The sequence below is a fragment of the Andrographis paniculata genome, unplaced genomic scaffold, assembly GCF_009805555.1.
Source record: "Andrographis paniculata isolate CXL003 unplaced genomic scaffold, ASM980555v1 Contig54END, whole genome shotgun sequence".
Lineage (NCBI taxonomy): Eukaryota > Viridiplantae > Streptophyta > Magnoliopsida > Lamiales > Acanthaceae > Andrographis > Andrographis paniculata.
Window position 1 is genome coordinate 600,876 of NW_026137589.1, and position 7,764 is coordinate 608,639.

A 7,764-nucleotide genomic window follows, 5' to 3' on the forward strand; every position below is an offset into this window, starting at 1 on the left:
GGTGTTCTTCAACCTCCGGTTGTTGGTCCATTTTTCATCCTTGAAGGGCTATTTGGGCCGCTGCATAGAATGGGGAGTGAAAATTACTTGGTCTACCAAAGTCACCATCCACATCTCTCAATCTTCTCTGAAACTAATCTCTAGTACTGTGTCATTAAGGGAGAGACGATCCCACATCGAGTTTTTCTGCGGGGTTTTGATTGACCTTTTGAGTCTTTGGAATACTTCCTTTTTAGGAGAAAAAATATTGAAATTATATCCGGATCAGGTAGATGGTCTGCGGGATCTAGTTGAGTTAACTTCTACAATATTAATCGGTGTGGGAAAAAGGCTTAGTGTCAAGCTTTCTATCATGCTTTTTGACCAAAATGCTCTTATTTACACATTTCCCGACATTGGAAAAACTGTTTTCCAACGTATGTAAAAAGTGAGCTCTGCAACAATGTTCCCAACTCCAAGCTACCTGAGCATTTTTCAAGAGCTGTTCTGACGCAGCCCAAGTAACTAAACTATACTAATCGAAACTTAAAACTAAATTCAAATGGACACTAAGTAAAAAAATAATATATTACCGGTGTCCGATTCGCCAATCGATCGGATGTGAACCCAAGCGTTGCCTAGACCCAACACCTCTAAACCAATGGAGACTCGAACGATTTGGCTAGAAACTCTGGTCGGTTTCGGAAGCCATGAACTTAAAGAATCAACCCAAGGACCCGATTTGAGAATGATACACATATGCAAGGGAAACCCTCACTCACACACTAATTCCAATATAGTGGAATAAAAAAGAAAAATTTAATTGATATAATTTTCAAGGTGTCTTACAAGTGAAACAGAGTGTCGTATTTATAGGGGAGGATAGTTTGGCAAAAGACTTTACAACCAATGTGGGATAAAAATATATATTATTTAAAAATCGCTAATTAAATAAATAAGAGAGATCCAATTAATTAGATTGAAGGGGCCCACCTTATGAAATAAAATAAAACATCTCTTATTCCACATGGGATAATGATGTGAGTAGCAACTCCCATAGGTATTATAAATTGTGGTCTTCAAGGGAATGAAGTGCATGGATCATGGATGCACTCCAATGTTGACAACGCTCTTCTCATTGGCTTCTATCTTTCCACTTTATGTATGTTCTCCTATTCCAAGTGTAGAACTAATGCCATAATATTAGTTTGAAACTTCTTGGCATGGTTTCGAGTAATCGGACCTGGTGGTAGTGCAGGTTCGTCATCGCTTTTGACGACCTCGTCATGTTCCGCCTTGATAACTTTCAAAGTTAGTTGTCGTTAGTCTTGGTACTCTTGGAGTGTCAGTTTATCCCGTAGATAGTGGTTCATATTGTCAATCACCATGTTAATGACTTGATTCTTAGGTATACGTACTTGACATCTACTCTTAGCCCTCTGAAACCACTCTAAAAATTGTTCCACAGGTTCCTCACTTCTTTGTTGTAAGTTTGTGAGGTTCGAGACTATAACCTCTAGGAGGGGGCTGTAAAAACATCTGTGGAATGCTCTATCTAGCCTATGTATGGAATGAATTCAAAGACCGTGAAGTGTATCATATAAAATCCGGACCAATAAATGAAAGAAAAAACAACTGAAGATTGTACCAGTTGTTATTTCAGAATTCTCCCCCACACTAAGCCGTGAATCAGCTCACATTTTTATGTTTGAGTGCTTTTTTTCATGAAAAAATATGAACTCCAGAGTTTGGGCACTTTGGGGGAGTAAATGGTCGAGATAATAATCTAATTATGAAATAAATTTAGATAGTGAGGCCTCGCCGACAACGGGATAAGGATGTTGTACAAGCGCCCAACAAAGTCTTCAATCACTAGAGGGTTGAAGAGAGGTTATGGTTGTGTGATTGCCGCAAATTGCCCCTTGGGCTGTTCGGAGCCTAGTTGACGGAGTGGGGCTAGTTGTAGACAACCTTGCTTAACTAGTCTTCGTGGCGGGAATCACATTCTATTCCCCTCGTTGGACCCTTTTAGCACTGGTTCTGGCGACATAGATGTATTCCCAAAATGTATCAGTGTTGCCCAGGCTAAAGATCCGTGGGGTTGATATTTGCTCGAAAGCAGTGAGAAAACCTTCTTCGTGGTTGGTCCCTTGCCCCTCATTCGGAGGTGGAGCTGTTGTCGTTGCCCCTCAGGTCATTCCCGGAGCTCGTGGTGCTAATCTCCAGGCCATTCCTGGAGCTGGTGGAGCTTATCTCCACATCATCCCCGAATTTTGTCGCAGCTACCCCCAAAGTCATTCCTGGAGCCGTCAAGTTGTCCCTAGGTCATTCCTAGAGCTATCGGATCTATCCCCCAGGTCATTTCTGGAGTTGATCTTGAAGTCATCCCCAAAGCTGGCAGTGTTGATCCCTAGGTTGTAACAAAAGCTGGTGGAGCTGACCTCCAGGTCATCCCTGGAGCTGGTAAGCTGAGGGACAGCCTGAAAGCTGCTGATAGCTATGCCCCTAATCGAGAGCTCTTCGTGATCGTTTTCGAACTTCTTTAGGTATGCAATTTGGTAGTAGGCATATGAGAAGCTACTCCACTAAATAATGGGTTCGTATACTATTGTGAAAAAAATGGAGCACCTCTGGAGCTTAAAGGCGACCCAAGAGGCGCCTGCTGCAAGGATTGTTTGAATTTTCCCGCCATTGTGGTGTTAGGTAAGGAGGTTCCAGGTCCGATTCCCTTACCTAATATGGTCACATGAATCCTCCATGGCCTCTTGCGGCATCCTCGATAGTTGGTCAGATGCTAGATGTTTGGGGCTGATCATTGTCAATTTCGTTTATGAGATTCTTCTTCTTTCATCTACAAGATCTTATAGTGGATGGTGGTCTTCAGGACGTCCGTAAGATATTGGGAAAGGCACAACACTGATTCATCGAGTGAGGCTCGAATCTCCCCCCAAATTTGATCTTGAATGCTGGTTGGTAGGGTGATTAGCTGTTCATCCCTTCCGGTAGCCGCTAATGCTTTGTTGCATGGAATATTGCCTACGGCGTACTGCACTAGAGCTTCATCGGAGATTGGCTGATCCATCGACATGCCTAGACATTTTGGCATTGATTCCATCAATGTTTTACTTCCTACTTGCATAAAGCGAGACACTCGGTGTCCCACAGGGCGTGTCAATTTTTTGTCACTAAAAGTTGATATTGACGGCCTAATAGGTTAGGCCTCTCGGTATATATAAAAAGGGATCCCCGGCCTCTCCAATAAAGTATTTGGGCTAATCTCGTAATTGGTAGTTAATGCGCAATCAAACAAAATCAATAATATCTTGATGGATTACTAAGAATCAAATTATGTCAGGCTAGAGATAATAGAAGTTGCAGAATAATAATTTGAAAATTAAAGCAAGAACGGATTGAACAAAAATATATCATGTGAGTTAGAATTTGCAAAAATCTAGCAAAAAAAATAAAATAAACAAGAAACAAATAATAACATGAAAATAAGGAAAATTCAAAGAACTAGAAATGCATTAACAAAACCAAATGCATGAATAAAAACAAGAATTTGGAGAAAAAAAATAAATGGAAAAAAATGAAAAAATCTTGAATTTTTGGAGTATGTTGGTGCTTGACGGATGTGTTGCTGGTTCTATCTATTTAAATCCCAAATTTGTCTCCACTTACTTCTCTTGAATCCCATCATTTCTCAATTTTCAACTCCTTTTAGTCCAAGATCCATTTTTTCAAACCATTTCCCACTTCTTCTTCTATCTTTTCCAATATGCGTTTGAATTTCTTTTTTTTTTTTTGGAGAATTGTACAGTTTTTATTAAGTTTTGAATATGTCTCATTAAAAGGATGTCTGACATTCAAAGAATATTGTTTTTTTCTTTTTAGATTGAAATGATTTCTTTCTTTTCTTTCTCATAAGATAGTTCATCCCCAATAACAATATGACCTTCTGTTGTTATACCAACAGGTTGAACTTCAGTTTCAATGATAATTTTATCTCAAACAATAAGAATTTCTTGAACAACATGCTAAAGTGATTGTGCATTCTTCATTTTGAGCTTTAATATTCTAAAGAACTAAATGTTCTTTAACTCTAGAATCAACATTTGTCATGGGTGCAGTTTGATTGAGATCAAGGGGTCTTGCAAATATCTATGATGTGACATTCTGCTCGACTGGTAATAGAAATAGTTTCATATCAATGTAGATTTACTTTAGGTTGAGTAATAGGAAATAAGATGAATCCATGAGTTTTAACTCACCAAATTTTCACCAATATAAAAATCTCTGTGTGTTATGTTTTTTCGATCATCACAACTAACAACCCAATCTAAATCATAAAATCAACAAACTCTATTAAAGACTATCTATAAGGGCCATTAATATACCTCAAAATAAAAATAGTAGCCTTCAAGTGAGATTACTTTGTGACACATGAATGACAGTTTTCAGCTTTTTTGCAACTGAAAAATGCTCAAAATACCACCATATAGAAAACCATTACAAGAGTTACATTCTTTTTAAACATTTTGGCATATTCAAGCACAAAATTAATTCAAAATTGCGATAGATTCTTTCGAATATAGTTAGAAAATTATATTCAATTAAATAATTAATCCTACAATGATATAAAGATATATCCTTGCAATATTTTCTCTTTTTTTTTCATATATATATATATGTGTGTAAAAAATTTCAAAGTTTTGGATGAGGTTGGTGGGACAATATTTGCAACCCGTCCTTAACATAGGCCACTAGAGCTCAAGCTCAGGACTCCAAATTTTTTAGAGTCATTTGGAATTTTTTTTTTCCAAATATATGTGTAAAGTAAATATATACGAGATCGGTCTACGATCTAAACACACCGAGTGTTACAATAGGGCTTATGCCTTCGGCGTCAAATTTTAAGAGCTTTTTTTCCAAATATATGTATAAGATTAAAAATTATATTTAAATTTGTTTAGTTCTATTTTAATTTAAACTTTTTATTTGAATTTTAATTTAAATGTATTTTAATATAATTTTTTAATAAAACATAGTATATTTTTATTTACGATATAACTAAACAAACGTGAAAGAATTTAAAATATAAAATTACAAATTACAAATTATTATTTTTGTATTCTTTGTTTATATAAAAATTAAATAATAAGGTCTTTCTATATTATTTCTTTCAATTTTGCCCATGTCCGCCAAAATACAGCACGGCCCTTAATCTGCTTAGTTTTTTTTTTTTTTTTTCCTCAGCGGGGCTAGCCTCAATCAACTTTAGGGATAGCAATGGGCAGGTTCGAGATAGGTTTTGCAAGCTTCAGGATCCATTCGTTAGAAAATATTAGGCCTTGGAACCCTCCCCGCCCTGTTTCAGCCCAGTCCCAGAACTTGTCCCACCTCAAACCCTTTGAATTAAGGGACAACCCGAAAAATCCACTTTTTTTTCAAAGAAAAAATAAAATATAATGTATTTAGCAATCTAATACAAAATAAAAAAATAAAATCTAAGAACATCAAAACTATAGTTTCAAGAGAGAAAATCTCATTTGTATTTCTTTTAATTGTATATTATACACTATGTAAGGAAACTTATATACACAAGCCCATTGGGCTTAACCCTACACTAATCAAATCTAATATCTAACACTCCCCTTCAATATGGAGCATACAAATCAAATGTGTAAGCTTGTCACATAAATAATTGATGCAAGGACCACTGAGGGATATTGTGAAGATATCTGCTAATTGATAAATAAAACATACATAGTTAGTACTAATACACCCAAATAATATTTTTTTACGAATAAAGTGGCAATCGACTTCAATGTGCTCTGTATGCTCGTGAAAAGCAAAATTAGAGGCAATGTGAAGTGCAACTGGTTTATTACAACACAACTTCATCTCAGAGATAGTAGTAAATTTAAGTTTAGAAAGCAATTTCTTTATTCGGATGAGCTTAAATATGGCAAGGGCCATAGCTCGATATTCAGCTACAGCACTCAACCGGACAATAATATTTTGCTTCTTGCTTTTCCAAGAAATAAGATTACCTCCAATAAAGATACAATATCCTGAGGTAGAACGTCTGTCAAACGGAGATTCTGCCCAATCTGCATCGGAATATCCAACAATGTCCATATGAGCGTGATTCTTATATAACAGACCTTGTCCAAGAGACCCTTTGGCATATCGAAGAATACGAACAATAGCTTCACAATGGGTGGTACGTGGTGATTGAAGAAATTGATTAATCATGTTAACAACATTGAAATATCGGGACAAGTAACAATGAGATAGTTCAGTTTATGGACTAATCATTGATAACGACCAATATCTTCCAAAGTTTCCCCTTGATCCGGTAGAAGTTTACAATTGGCATCCATAGGAGAGTCAACAGGCTTACACTCTGTCATGCATGTCTCTTCTTACATATCCAAAGCATACTTTCTTTGTGAAAGCACAATGCCATCAGGTGATGAAGCAATTTCAATACCAAGAAAATATCTAAGTGGTCCCAAATCTTTAGTTTAAAAATTCTGGAACAAATGTTGTTTGAGAGCATGTATGCCATCTTGGTCGTTGCCAGTGATGACAATATCATCAATATAGACAATAAGGTATAAGCACGTACTAGTAGTAGTATGTCTGTAAAAGATAAAGTGATCGGATTTGCATCTAGTCATCCCAAACTCTTGTATAGTGGCACTAAACCGCCTAAACAAAGCACAAGAAGATTGGTTTAAGCCTTATAGAGAACGAAGAAGCTTGCACACAAGACTAGACTCCCCATGAGCAAAAAATCCAGGTGGTTGCTCCATATAAATATCCTCGTGAAGAAGAGGGACGAGGTCGGCGATGATAAACCTGAAGAAGATAAGAGGGAATGACTTAATCGAATAAAGGGAAATGGAGGACCATAGGAGCATAAGTAGTGGAACGAGAGGTGCAATAAAAGGGAGATGACTCGAAGAATGTGACATCAACAAAAAAGTAATAATGGTGATGTGTAGGTGAGTAACACTTTTACCTCTTTTGAACCCGCAAATAACCAAGGAATATACAGTCAAATAGCACGTGCGGAGAGTTTATCGAGACTATGAGAGTGATCATGAACAAAACACGTACACCCAAAGACATGACGTGGTAAAGATAACAATGGTTCAGATGGAAAAAGACATTGATGAGGAACTGCACCCTGAAGGACAGAAGAAGGCATACGGTTGATTAGGTAACAAGCCGTAAGTACTGCATCGGCCCAAAAATGTGATGCAACATTATTATGGATACGAAGAGTCCTGGCCGTTTCGATGAGATAACGATTTTTATGCTCAGCAACTCCATTTTTTGTGGTGTATAAGCACAAAAGGACTGATGGAGGATACCGTGTGAAGTCATTAGGCAGTCATAGAGAAGGAAAAGTACTCACAAGCATTGTCACTGCGTAAAACCTTGATAGACACCCCAAATTGAGTTTGAATTTCAGCACAAAAAGAGCAAAATATATAAAATAATTCTGAGCAACTTTTCAACATATAAAGCCAAGTACAACGAGAGAAATCATCAACAAATGTGACAAAATATTGAAACCCAAAAATGGAAAAAGTACAACTAGGGCTTAGAAATCCGAGAATTTACACACTAAGGAAACGATGCACGAGGCTGTTTACCAAGATGACACGACTCACATTCTAAAGACGACAAAGAAGACAAAATAGACGTCATACGCTTCAATTTGGAGAGAGAGGGGTGACCAAAATGCAGGTGAAGAAGGGTCGGCTTAGC